Here is a 13,750-nt window from a genome sequence, read left to right as displayed (position 1 = left end):
GCCAGGCATGGTGGCCCATGCCTGTAATCCCAGCACTAGAGAGGCTGAGGTAGGAGGATTACCTCAAGTTAGAGGCCAGCCTGGGCTACATAGTGCGTTTAAGGCCAGCCAGAACTACATAGTGAGATCCTGTCTCAAAGAACAAACAAACAAATAACCAGATCTCATTTTCGTTTTTTTGGTTTTTATGGTACCGGGGATTAAACTTGGGTCCTTGTGCTTTCGAGGCAGGTGTCGGAACCACTGAGCTAAATCCCTGGCCCTAGATCTCAATTTTCTTTGGCTATGTGCCCAATACTGGGATTATTAGATCATAAACTCCTGGTGATACATCTACTTCAGCCTCTCAAGCGCTGGGATTACAGGCATGTGCTACCATACCCAGCTCTCATTCCAGATTTTAATATTTGAGTATATTCTTATTCTCATTCTCTCTTTCTCTTTCTTTGTCTCTGTCTCTTCAGTATTGGAGATTGAATCCATAGTCTTCACACTGACCTACCTCCCTAGCTCTTTTTATTTTTTACTTTCTCCCTAAATCACTGTCATAGCCTGCATCTAGATGTCCTCGCAAAGCCTCAAGTGCTCATAGGTGAGGCTTTTTGGAGGTGGCTGGATCTAGGGGTGTGATACTGGAATTAAAAGTGTGTGATAACTAAATTGGTTTAGCATAATTCTGGGTGTGGATATTAGAAGCCCCATCATGGATGTGGGTGGCACCAATCAATAGATTTGTAGCCTGGAAGGAATATAAAGGTACAGAAAGAAGACAGGCTTGGTGCTGCTTCCTCCTGTCTGCTCTGCCATAGACGTTTTCTCCTCTGTGTTGCTGCTCTCTATGGACTGAAATCTCTACAAACTGAGCTAAAATAAACCTTTCTTCCTTTAACTTTGTTAGGTATTTTGTCTCAGCAATGAGAGAGGTAACTAAGACAGACACTAAATTAATTGCTCAGGCTAGGCTTGAATTTGTGATCCTCAGTCTCCCAGAGTATTGGGATTACAAGTATGCACCACCACACCCAACAGTCTTCTCCCTTTTTGTCTTGGTCAGTCTAGCTAAAGTTTTTTCAATTTTGTTGATCTTTCATGGAATCAACCTTTGGATTTTTCAAATTCAATTTTTTTTTTTGGTACCGGGGATCGAACTGGGGTCCTTGCACTTTCAAGACAGGCGGCGAAACCACTGAGCTAAATCCCTGGCCCTCCATTAATTTATTTTTCCTCCATTAATTTTTAATAGGTTTTATTTTCATTTTCATTCATCTCAAGGTCCTTTTTAAATTTCTTTTGACCCATTGGTTACTTAGGAGTATGTTGTTTATTTTCCACATACTTGTGAATTTCCCATTTCCTTCTGTTACTCATTTAATTTTATTCCATTGTGATAGGAGAACATAGTTTACATTATTTAAATACTTTTAAATATATTGAGACTTTTGTTTTGGCCTAACATATCTTACAGAAGGTGTCATGTGACCCTTAAGAGAATTTGTATTCAAAGCTGGATATGGTGGCCTGCAGCTATAGTCCCAGTTACTCAGGAGGCTGAAGCAGGCATTTGCTGCCAGCCTAGGTAACATATTGAGACCTAGTTTTTTTAAAAAATTGGGTCTCGGTGCCTGCCTTGCAAGCGCAAGGACCCGAGTTCGATCCCTGGTACAAAAAAAAAAAAAAAATTGGGCCTCATTGTTGGGTGGAGTTTTCTATAGATATCTGTCAAATGTAGTTGGTTTATAGTATCATTCAAATTTTCTCTTTCCTTGTTGCTTTTCTGTCTAGGTGTTCTGTCCATTAAGTATGGAATAGTGAAGTTTCCAACTATTATCATTGATTACTTATTTCTGTTTAATTCTACCAATTTTTCCTTAATGTATTTAGGGACTCTGTTGTTAAATGCATTTATGTTTACAATTACTGTATCTTCTTGATGAATGGACTCTTTTAAAATGCCCTTCTTTGTCTCCAGTAACAATTTTTGTCTTTAAGTATTTTTTGTCTTATGTTAATATATACACTTCTGATCTCGTTTGGTTACTGTTTGCATAATTTATCTTTTTTTCATCCTTTTAGTTTCAGCCTCTATGTGTCTTTGAATCTATAGTGTGTCTCTTATACAAGACAGCATGATTTTTTTAATCCATTATGCCAATTTCTGCTTTTTAAGTGCCAATTACATATAATGTAATTACTAATAAAGTGTTATTATTATTATTTTATTGTTACTGTTTTTGAGATAGGGCCCTATTAGGTAGGTCAGGCTGGCCTTGTATTCACTATATAGCCCAGGCTGTCTTTGAACTCAGAGCAGTCCTCCTGCCTCAGCCTCCCAGGAGCCAGGATTAGAGATGTGTGCCACCATGCCTGGCAATAAAATATTATTTATATCTGCCATTTTTTTGTTTGTTTTCTGTATGTCTTGTGTCTTTCTCCATATCTTTTCCACCACTACTGCTGTCTTTTCTGTTAAATAGATATTTTCTATTTTATAGTTTAATTCCTATGTCATTTTTTTTTGGTACCGGGGATCGAACTCGGGTCCTTGCACTTGTGGGGCAGGCAGCGGAACCACCGAGCTAAATCCTTGGCCCTTTTTTTTTTTTTTAATTTCATTTTGTTTTACTATAAATTTTTTTTTTCCCAGATGGCTCTTTCTATGATCCACAGGCTGGCTTCAAACTCCTGGGCTCAGGTGATCTTCCTGCCTCAGCCTCTTGAGTAGTTAGAACTACAGTTATGCACCCCATGCATGGCTACTATATAATTTTTAATTTTTTTTTTTTGGTACCTAAGATCGAACTTGGGACCTTGAACTTGTGAGGCAGGCGGTGGCACCACTGAGCTAAATCCCCAGCCCCTGTAATTTTTAATTTTTAAAAAAGATTTTGCAGTACTGATGATTGAACCCTGGGCCCTTGCACCGAGATACATCCCCAGCCATTTAAAAATTTTTTATTTTATTTTATTTATTTATTTATTTTGGGGGGGTACTGGGGATCGAACTTGGGTCCTTGCGCTTGCAAGGCAGGCAGCAGAACCACTGAGCTAAATCCCTGGTCCTTTAAATTTTTTATTTTGAGACAGCATCTCACAAAGTTGCTAAATTGCCTTGGCTAGGCTTGAACTGGTGATCTTCTGTCTCAGTCTCCTAGAGTACTAGGATTACAGGGATCCACCACCATGCCTGGCTACTATGTACTTTTTTGAGGTTATCCTAGGTATTGCAATTAATACCTTAATTTATGACAATCTAATCTGGATTAATACTGACAATTTTAATAGTATGAAAAAACTTTGTTGTTATATAGCTTTAGTCCTCCTTTCTCCTTTGGCCTCCTATTATCACACAAATTACATGTTTCTACATTGCATGCCAATCAGTGTAGTTAAAATTATTGTCTTATATAATTGTTTTTAAAATATGATAAGAGAAAAGGAGTTACAAACAAAAATTACACTATATATATATATATATATATATTTTTTTTGAGACAGTCTGTGTAGTTCAGGCTTGCTTTGAATTCACTGTGTAACCCAGGCTGCCCTTAAACTCATAGCAATCCTTCTGCCTCAGCCTCCTGAGTGCTGTGATTACAGGCATGTGCCACCTTGCCAGACTTTTACAATATTATCTTACATTTATCTGTGTAGGCATCTTACTGATGTTTCTTACTTCTCCTAGAGTTACTGTCTAGTATCTTTTTATTTCAGCCTGAATAACTCCTTTTAATATTAATTATATCATAAAGTTTGCTGGTGACAAATTACCTTATTTGAGAATGTCTTAATCTCTTTATTTGTTTTATTCGTTTGTTCTTGAGCTTGTGATCCAACCTAAATGCTCTAACATTGTGCTACATCCCTAGTCTCTTCTTCACATTTGATAGATAGTTTTGCTGGATTTTTGGTTGGTAGTGTTTTTTCATTCAGCACTTGAATATGTTACTCTACTGCATCTGGACTTCATGATGTCTAATGCTAAATCACATTGAGAATCCTATGTACATGTGAATAACTTACTATTTTCAAGTGATTTTTGTTTTGTTTTGTGCAACACTGGATACTGATCATAGAGCCTTCACAGAGCAGAATTTCAGCCTTTTAATTTTTTTTTATTTTGAGATAGGGTATCACTAAGTCTCCCAGGCTAGGGTCAAACTCATGATCGTCTTGCCTCAGCTTCCTAAATGCTGAGATTAGAGGCATACACTGCCACAACTGGCTTTAAAAAAATACCTTCCCCAGCTATGTGGAAAGCTGAAGCAGGATGATCTCAAATTCAAGCCCAGCGTGGGTAGCTTAATGATGTAGTGAAACCTTGTCTGAAAATTAAAAAGTGCTGGGGATATAGCTCAGTGTGAAGGTCCCGAGTTCAATTCCCTAGTACCACAAAACCAAAATAAAAACACAGCTGGGCACGATAGCACATGCCTCTAATCCCAGCACTTGGGAGGCTGAGGCAGAAGGATCGCCATGAGTTTGAGGCCAGCCTGGGCTACATAGTGAGTTCAAGGCCAGCCTGAACTACATACTGAGACCCTGCCTCAAAACAAAACAAAAGGAATGCTGGGGATTTAGCTCAGTGGCACCGCACCTGCCTTGCGGGCACAAGGTCCTGAGTTTGATTCCTGGTACTGAAGGAAAAAAAAGGGTGGGGGGAGGCGAGGATATATCTCAATGGTGCTGCGCCTGCCTGGCAAGCCTGCCAAGTGCAAAGTCCTGAGTTTGATCCCCAGTACCAAAACAAACAAACAAACACCCCTGAAGCCAGGAGTGGTGGCACAAGCTCCCAGCACGAGGCTGAGACAGGATTACAAATTCCATCCCAGCCTGGCCAACCTAGGGACTTAGGAAAGACTTTGTCTCAAAATAAAAAATAAAAAAGGACTGTGGATGTAACTCAGTGTGAAGACCTTGGGTTCATTTCCCAGTACAGCAAGAATAAATAAATAAATACACACATAAAAATATAACATAGCACCTATGAAAATTAGATCCTCTTTTAGGGTTCTGTTTTGTGGTTCTTTGTTATTGACAGTGGTGGTTTGTTTACTGGCTTTTCTGAAATAACTCTGTAAATTAGTTTTCCTTTCTTTCTCCCTCCCTTGTTTCTTTCTCTTTCTTTTTTTGTGGTACTGGGATTGAACCGTGGAGCTTAGTACTGAGCTATATCACCAGTTGTTTTAAAATTTTCAAGTTTTTGAGACAGCTTCTCACTAAGCTATTATATTGCACAGGCTGGGCTTGAAGGAGGAGAGGTTTTATCTGGCTCAGTTTCAGAGGGTCTAGTCCATGATTGGCTGGCTCCAAGGCAAAACATGGCAAAAGGATGTAGTGAAGCAAAGCTGCTCACTTGATAGAGGCCAGGAAGCAGAGCACAGGGGAAGAGCACCAGTAAAAAGATACACCCTCCAAAGGCCCACCCCAGTGCCCCACCTCCTAAGTAGTACAGTCAGCTATGAACATCAGTGAATTAGTCCACTGACGAGTAGAGGGCCCCCATGATCTAATTACCTCTCCAGGAGTCTCTTAACCCAGTCAAGTTGACAGTTAAGATTACCAGGCACATAGCCAGGCGTGGTGGTGCACACCTGTAATCTCAGCACTCGGGGCTGAGGCAGGAAGATCACTGTGAGTTCAAGGCCAGCCTAAACTACAGTGAGACCCTGTCTCAAAAAAAAAAAAAAATTACCTGGCACACTAGCCATGGTGGTGCACTTCCGTAATCCTAGCACTCTGAGACTGACGCAAGGAGAACTGCAAACTCAAGCCCATCCTGGGCAATTTAGTGACTTAGCAAGAAGGGCTGAGGGTGTAGCTCAGTGCAAAGGCCCTGGACTCAATTCCCAGTACAGAGAGAGAGAGAGAGAAAGAGAGAGAGAGAGAGAGAGAGAGAATATTACCTCACACATGCCTACAAGCAGTAAGTCTTTCAGTCAGCCAAGGGACTCAGGGTGCATGTTGGGACGTGCTTTCAACCTTTAGCCAAACAGTTTGCAACTCTGCTTTACTTCCTGCTTGGATAGAGCCTCAAATTTAAGTAATAATGAGGGTTTAGAGGTTCTCAGGTCTTTCCTGACCATGCACAAAGGCCTGAGCATTGAACATGCACACAGCTTCATGCAAGTGCAGAGAACTTTCCAAAGACTCATATGAATATCACATACCACAATGTTTTCTTTTAAGTTAGCCTATTCTTTTCTCCAAGTGTTTGTTATCTGTCACCACAGACAGGTATAGTGTTAAAACAATTGCCTCTCATTGTTATAGACAAATGCCCCAAAGGAAAAATCTGTTTTTATACAGCAAGCTCCAAGCCAGGTCAAATAAACATAGTCTCTCTCTTTTTTTTTTTTTTTGAAATTAAAAAATATACTTTCTTTCTTTTTTTTGGTACCGGGGATCGAACTCGGGTCCCTGTGCTTGCGCAGCAGGCGGCGAAACCACTGAGCTAAATCCCCAGCCCTATACTTTATTTCTTCAATATGGCATGTTTTAATGGCTACACAATTTTACTTGGCATCAATTATGTGTTGGTTTTGAAACAATTCAGAATTACACCAGCTGGCATGATTACCACTTTCTCCATTCCTTTGGGGTGACTCTGCCAACAGGGTACAGGTTCCATTCTCTTCCAATTTGCATTTTCTTGTTGTATATGTATGTCTACACAGAAAGTGGCTGCACTAGCTAATACAGCATTACTGTTACTTCTCATGGTAATCAGCTGTCTGCTTCTGGTGGTTCTGCTTTGTCACTGTTTGCTGAGTGCTTCAAACTTGGAGATGACTTAGTTTTGTTTTTTTTGGTACCGGGGATCGAACTTGGGTCCTTGCGCTTGTACAACAGGCGCCTGAACCACTGAGCTAAATCCCCAGCCCCTAGACTAAATTCTTTAAATGTCAGTATTAATGTCTGTCTTTCTTATACATTCAACATCTGCAAATCCTGTAGAGGTAGCAAATCTACCTTTGAAAAACATCCAGGATCCTACCACTCTTCACCACTTGCATTATTACACCATCCTCTAAGCTAGTATTCTGTCACTCGTTGGTTTTTCTTTTTCTTTTCTTTTCTTTTCATTTCTTTTTTTTGGGGAGGGGGTGGTTTTCAAGACAAGGTCTTGTTATTTTATACAGGCTGGCCTTGAACTCACTTATATAGCCCAGACCAGGCTCAAACTCCCAATGGTCCTCCAGTCAGCCTCCCAAGTGCTGGGATTACAGGTATGGACCACCACACCCGGCCTCCACTCATTATTTTTAAAATACCCTATCTCCTCACCTTTCTTCAGACTTCCAAGTATGGTCTTTGCTATAATTCTACATGGTTTGTGCCCCTCAAAATTCATATGCTAGAATCTTGGTCCTCAATGTGGTGGTGTCAAGGTGGAAAACCTTTTAAGAGGTGGGGCCTAGTGGAAGGTAATGAGGTCACTGGGGACAGTACCCTTGGATGATATTAATGTAGTTTTCACAGGACCTTGGCTAGTTCCCACCAGAGTAAGTTATAAAAAGACCAAGTCTTGCCCCTGACAGTCTCTGGTTTCCTATCTTACCATATGATCCTCTTTGCATGTGCTCCTGCCATGGTGATGCCATCTGACATTAGGCCCTAACTACAGGGTAAACAGATAGGACCATCCAATCTTAGATTTTCAGTCTCTCAAACTGTAAGCTAAATAAACTTTTCTTTATAAATACCCAGCTTCAAGCCTGATATGGTGGCACATGCCTGTAGTCATAGCACTTGGAAAGCTAAGAGACTAGGATCAGCATGAGTTCAACACTAGGCTACAGCCAGGCGTCGTGGCACAGGCCTATAATCGTAGCACTCGAGAGGCTGTGGCAGGAGGGTCGCTGTGAGTTTGAGGCCAGCCTGGACTATATAGTGAATTGAAGGCTTGCCTGAACTATATAGTGAGGTCCTGTCTCAAAAACAAAAAACACTAGGCTACATAGTGAGTTCAAGCCCAGCCTAAAGTACATAGATAGCATGAACCTGTCCCAAAAAAACTAAAAAAAAAAAAAGTTTGGAGGAAAGCTAGGCCAGAGCATTTCCCAAGCTCTTCTCTGCCAAATTGCCTCAGATTTACTGTCCCTGGATCCCTGGAGGATCAGTATCTCTATCTCTCCTATCCTCTTGTAGTCTTTTCTTTCCAATAATTCCTTCATACCCTTCTCTTACCTTTTGGTGCCAGGATGGAAAGGGCTTCTCTGCTGTTACCACCCTCAGGGTGTTATACTAAAACTGTCCTCAGGGTACTGTACTATGCATATGGTTTCCCTGCACCTATGTAAATAGACTCTGTGTTATCCTAATGTGAGAGTGACTTCTGTTTACTCTTGGATCCTGCTTGACACAAATGAATAATGCTTCAGGGACAAGACAAGGATTTCCATGTCATCGCTCTTGTTCAGTACCGTAAGTCCTTGACTTCTGAACAAGTTCCATTCTGGGAGAACACTGGTAATTTGGATTCGTTCATCAGTCCAATAAAGTGAGTCTTATATACCTTTGACACAGATATACAAAGTAAAGCAAACAAAAACCAAAAATGCACAAAAATACTGTAAATAACTAATTTTACTTTCACATATACTTTAAAATGGTGGTACAGTACAGTATTTTCACTTTTGCTTTCATGGTTATTGCTTTCATTTCCTAGCAGTCCCCTCATTCCTCTTGCTTCCGGACATCCTGGGCTTGGATTGAGCACTGTACTACTGTACACTATCACACTGTATAGTAAGCACACAGCAGCACAACTGTGACAACATCTGGCAGACACGTAAGCTGCTTCTGTGATGTGTTCCCATGTACAAATGTTTGTAATGTGAAGTCTGTTTGTATCTGTGAAAGTTTGCAACTCCAATGTTCCTAAGTCGGGGACTTACTGTATAGTACTTGAAAGTTTCCGGAACAATCAAGCAAGAGAAAGAAAGAAAAAGGATACATATAGGAAAGGAAGAAGTCAAACTATCCTTATCAGAGATGACATGATCCTTTACAAGGAAAACCCTAAAAGCTCCACCAAAAGACTCCTAGAACTAATAAACAAATTCAGCAAAGTAGCAGGATACAAAATCATTACACAATAATCAATAGCATTCCTGTAAACCAAAAATGAACCCACCAAAAAAGAAATCAAGAGAACAGTCTCATTACCAGTAGCTTTAAAAACTTAGGAATTAACCTAGCCAAGGAAATGAAAGACTTCTATAATAAAAACTGTAGTATTCTGAAAAATAGAGATTGAAAGGGACATCAGAAAATGGAAAAACATCTCCTGTTCCTAGCTGGGAAGAACCCACTATTTTTTTTTTTTCTTGAGAAAGGGTCTTGTTATGTGGGTCAGGCTGGCTTTGAACTCACTATGTAGTCTAGGCTTGCTTCAAATTCCTGGCAATCCTACTGCCTCACCCTCCCAAGTGTTGGAATTACAGGTATGTGCCACCACACCTGCCAGAAGCAATATTATCAAAATAGGCAATCAAAATACCAACATTATTCTTCACAGAACTAGAAAAAACAATCCTAAATTTTATTTGGAACCAGAAGAGACACAGAATAGCAAAAGCAATCCTGAGTGACAAGAGGAAAGCAGGAGACATCACAATCCTGGGTTTCAAGTTATATTACAAAGCTACAATGATAAAAACAACATGGTACTGACACAAAAATAGACATGTTGATCATTGGAATAGAAATGAGGATGCAGGAAAAAACCCCAACATTTTTAACCATCTAGTCTTCAACAAAAGGGCCAAAAACATATGCTAAAATTAAAATAAAGATAATCTCTTTAACAAATAGTGCTGAGAAAACTGGTTATCTGTGTGCAGAAGACTGAATCTTTCTCTCATCCTGCACTAAAGTCAAATAAAATCAAAATGGATCAAAGACTTCTATATAAGAATAGAAATGGGCTGGGGATTTAGATCAGTGGTTCCACCGCCTGCCTCAAAAAAAAAAAAAAAAAAAAGAAACAATAAATCTTTTGGAAGAAAAAAATGGTAAAATTCTTGAAAGGATAGGCAAGGACTTCCTAAATAGAACTCCAGTTGCACAAGAAATAACACCAAGAATCAACAAATAGACTGTATCAAATTAAAAAGCTTTTGCATAGCAAAAGAAACAACCAACAGAGTGAAGAAACAACTTATAGAATGGGGAAAGAAATCGCCAGTTACTCCTCAGACAAAACTACTAATATCTAGATTATATGAAGAACTCAAAAAAAATTAGACCCCCCGAAACAAAAGATCCAATCAAAAGATGGGCAGTTGACATGAATAGGCACTTCTCAGAAGTACAAATGACCGATAAATATATGAAAAAAATGTTCAGCATCTTTGGCCTCCAGAGAAGTACAAATCAAAACAACACTGAGATTCCACTTTAGTCCAAAAAGAATGGCTATCATCACAAACTAAAAATAACAAATGCTAGTGGGGTTGAGAGGAAAAAGGAACCTTTCTACCTTGTTGGTGAGAATGTAATCTAGTGCAACCACTATGGAAATCAGTATGGAGATTCCTCAGAAAACTAAAAATAGAGATTCTGTATCCAGCTGTACCTCTTTCAGGTATCTTCCTACAAGACATCATATTACATATCCTTTTAAAGACATCATGTTACATATCCTTTTAAAGACATCATGGTACAGTGATACATGCATACCTTATTTTTATAGCAGCACAACTCATAGTAGCTGAACCTTGGAAGCAGCCTACATGCTCATCAACAGATGAATAGATAAAGAAAATGTGATATATATGTATACACAATGGAGTACTATCTAGCTATAAAGAAAGATAAATTTGATTCATTTGTAGGAAAATGGATGCACCTTGAGACTAAGTGAAATAAATCAGACACAGAAGGTTAAATATCACATGGTGGTTTCTTTTATATGAGAAACCCAAAGTAAAAATAATTTAGAAGCAAAATAAAAGATGACAGAAAACACGGAGATAGATTTTGTGCAGATGGGAAGGGGACAGGGGGATGGGAGGGAGAGGAAGAGAAGTACAAAGGATCAAGATTTGATATGCATATATATCAATCGCCCACGATGAATATATTTATTACATATCACAAACATATACTAATACCCTCACCTTTTTTTTTTTTTTGGTACCGGGGATTGAACTCGGGACCTTGTGCTTGTAAGGCAGGCATCAGAACCACTGAGCTAAATCCCTGGCCCACAAACATATACTAATAAAAAAAAGGGAGGCTGGGCATGGTGGTGCACACTTGTAATCTAAGCACTCCAGAGAATCTCTTCGAGTTTGAGGCCAGCCTGGGCTAGCTAGTGAGCTTAACCAGACTGAATTATATACCAAGATCCTGTCTCAAAAAAACAATAAAATTTAATTTAATTACACATTTAAAAAGGGAAGAAAAACAAATGAATAATCCTAAGAACTCTATGAATAGACAATATTACCATGTCCATTTTACATAGAACTCTGAGGACCAAAAAAATGTTAAGAAACTTTCTCTCAATCACATAACTAGTTCCTCCACCTGCCTCGCAAGCAGAAGGTCCAGAGTTCAATCCCCAGTACCAAAAAACAAACAACAACAACATAACTAGTTAGTAACAGCCAGGATTTATCTTTTGGGGTAAAAAAGGGAGAATATTTTATGATATCAGAATAGAGAAGGATTACTAAATAAGATAGAAGAGAAACTGGACTAGAAGATATTTGTACCATATAACAAAAGATTAGTACAGTGGAACCTCAGTTCATACACTTAATTCATTCCATGATTCTGGAAAAGATGGCCATGTTCATGTTCAAGGAGGAGAGATGGCCACAGTGTTTGTCATTTGATGCAGAGTTCACAAACAAAACCAAAATTCTGCGAAAGGCTTCTATTTGCAAACCAAATTGTCCACAAACAAAGGTTCATGAACCGAGGTAACACTGTATATAGAATATATATTTTAAAAATTCTTAAAATCAATAAGAAATGCACAAGTACCACAGTAGAAAAATGGGCTGGGCTGGGGCTGGGGCTGGGGTGTAACTCAGTGGTAGAGCACTTGCATAGCATGCATGAGGCCCTGGGTTTGATACCCAGCACTGAGGGCATGATATGGGGGAGCTTGCTAGGCATAGTGGCACACTTCTCTAATCCCAGCACTCTGGGAAGCTCAGGCAGGAGGATTCCGAGTTTGAGTCCAGCCTGGGCAACTTAGTGATCTGTCTCAAAAAATAAAAAGGTCTGGGAGTGTAGCTCAAAGTGAAGGCCCTGGGTTCCATTTCTTGTACTGCAAAATAAATAAATGAGTCCCTTATACACTGCCAAAAATTAGCACTCATAATCTTTTTCCTAGCATTGGGCTTTTACCAAAATAAGTGCATTGGGGAAAAGGAAATGATCAGATCTATTGGGAATTACACACTGGCTCTGAGCTGACACGAATTCCAGGAGGCCCATGATATTACTGTACCAGTCAGAGCAGGAGCTTATGGAGGTCACTTTAGCATTTTAGCACAGATCTAACTCACAATGGACCCAGTGGGCCCCCTAACTGATCATGTGATTATTTTTCCATTTCTAGAATGTGTAAGTGGAATAGATATTCTTTTTTTTTTTTGGTACCAGGGATAGAACTCGGGTCCTTGTGCTTGCGCAGCAGGTGGCAAAACTACTGAGCTAAATCCCTGGCCCTGGAATAGATATTCTAAGCAGCTGGTAGAATCCCTACATTGGTTCTCTGACCTGTGAAGTAAGGATTATTATGGTAGCAAGAGTCAAGAGGAGGGTCTAGAGATGTAGCTCAATAGGAGAGTGCATGCTAAGCATATGGAAGGCACAAGTTTAAATCCAGCACCTGAAAGAAGAATAGTCAAGTGGAAGCCACTAGAACATTAGAATTACTTCTACTTAAGAAAGTAGTAGGGGAGGGCCAGGGATTTAGCTCAGTGGTTCCGCTGCTGGCCTCACAAGTGCGAGGACCCAAGTTCGATCCCTGGTACCAAAAAAAAAAGAAAGTAGTAGCGGCTGGGGATTTAGCTCAGTGGTTCCACCGCCTGCCTCAAAGTGCAAGGTCCTGAGTTCAGTCCCCAGTACCAAAAAAAAAACAAAAACGAAAACAAGAAAGTAGTAGATCAAATGTGGAAATAAGGACTGAGATATATATATGGATGTTGGGAAATGGGAAGAAAGTGTTCAAATGGGAAGGGGAACAAGGGAGGAGGGAGGGAGAAAGGAAGGAAGGGACAAGAAAAAAAGTGAAAATAGAAGGAAAAAATGGAAACAAGCTTTTGTACATAGGGGAGGGGGCTTAAGGGGGGGAATAGGATAAAATAAAATAAAATGTATTAATTAAAAAAAAGAGGGCTGGGATTTGGCTCAGTGGTTCCACCTCTTGCCTCACAAGTGCAAGGTCCTGAGTTTGATCGCCAGTACCAAAAAAAAAAGAAAAGAAAAATAAAAAGTAGTAGATCAAAAGTAATACCATATTCCTGGAAGAACTGCTCAAATTAGTGGCACCATCAAGGTCTTGAAAGATGCAGGTGGATTCTATCAAATCTTCATTCATTTTGCCTATTTGGCTTGTACAGAAGACAGATGGATCTTCTAAAATGACAGTGTGATACTATAAGTTTAATGTGATGATGACTCCAATTGTATCTGTTATACCAGATATGATTTCACTGCTTGACCACATTGACACATACTTGGAACCTGGTATGCAGACATTGATCTAAAAAATGTCTTCTTCCCA

At 39.6% G+C, this 13,750-nt stretch overlaps 1 long non-coding RNA gene across 3 annotated transcripts in view; it reads left to right on the top strand.

The window, feature by feature from the left end:
• The window catches only part of LOC106008495 (uncharacterized), a 32,760-nt gene that overhangs the window by 3,501 nt on the left and 15,509 nt on the right, over nt 1-13,750 (top strand). The window lies entirely within an intron of this gene.

This window comes from Heterocephalus glaber, unplaced genomic scaffold, assembly GCF_053883595.1.
Source record: "Heterocephalus glaber isolate CG9 unplaced genomic scaffold, H.glaber_assembly_v1.0 deba00001060, whole genome shotgun sequence".
Taxonomy (NCBI): domain Eukaryota; kingdom Metazoa; phylum Chordata; class Mammalia; order Rodentia; family Bathyergidae; genus Heterocephalus; species Heterocephalus glaber.
Note: the sequence above shows the minus strand (reverse complement) of the source record. Positions and strands in the feature narration are given on the sequence as shown.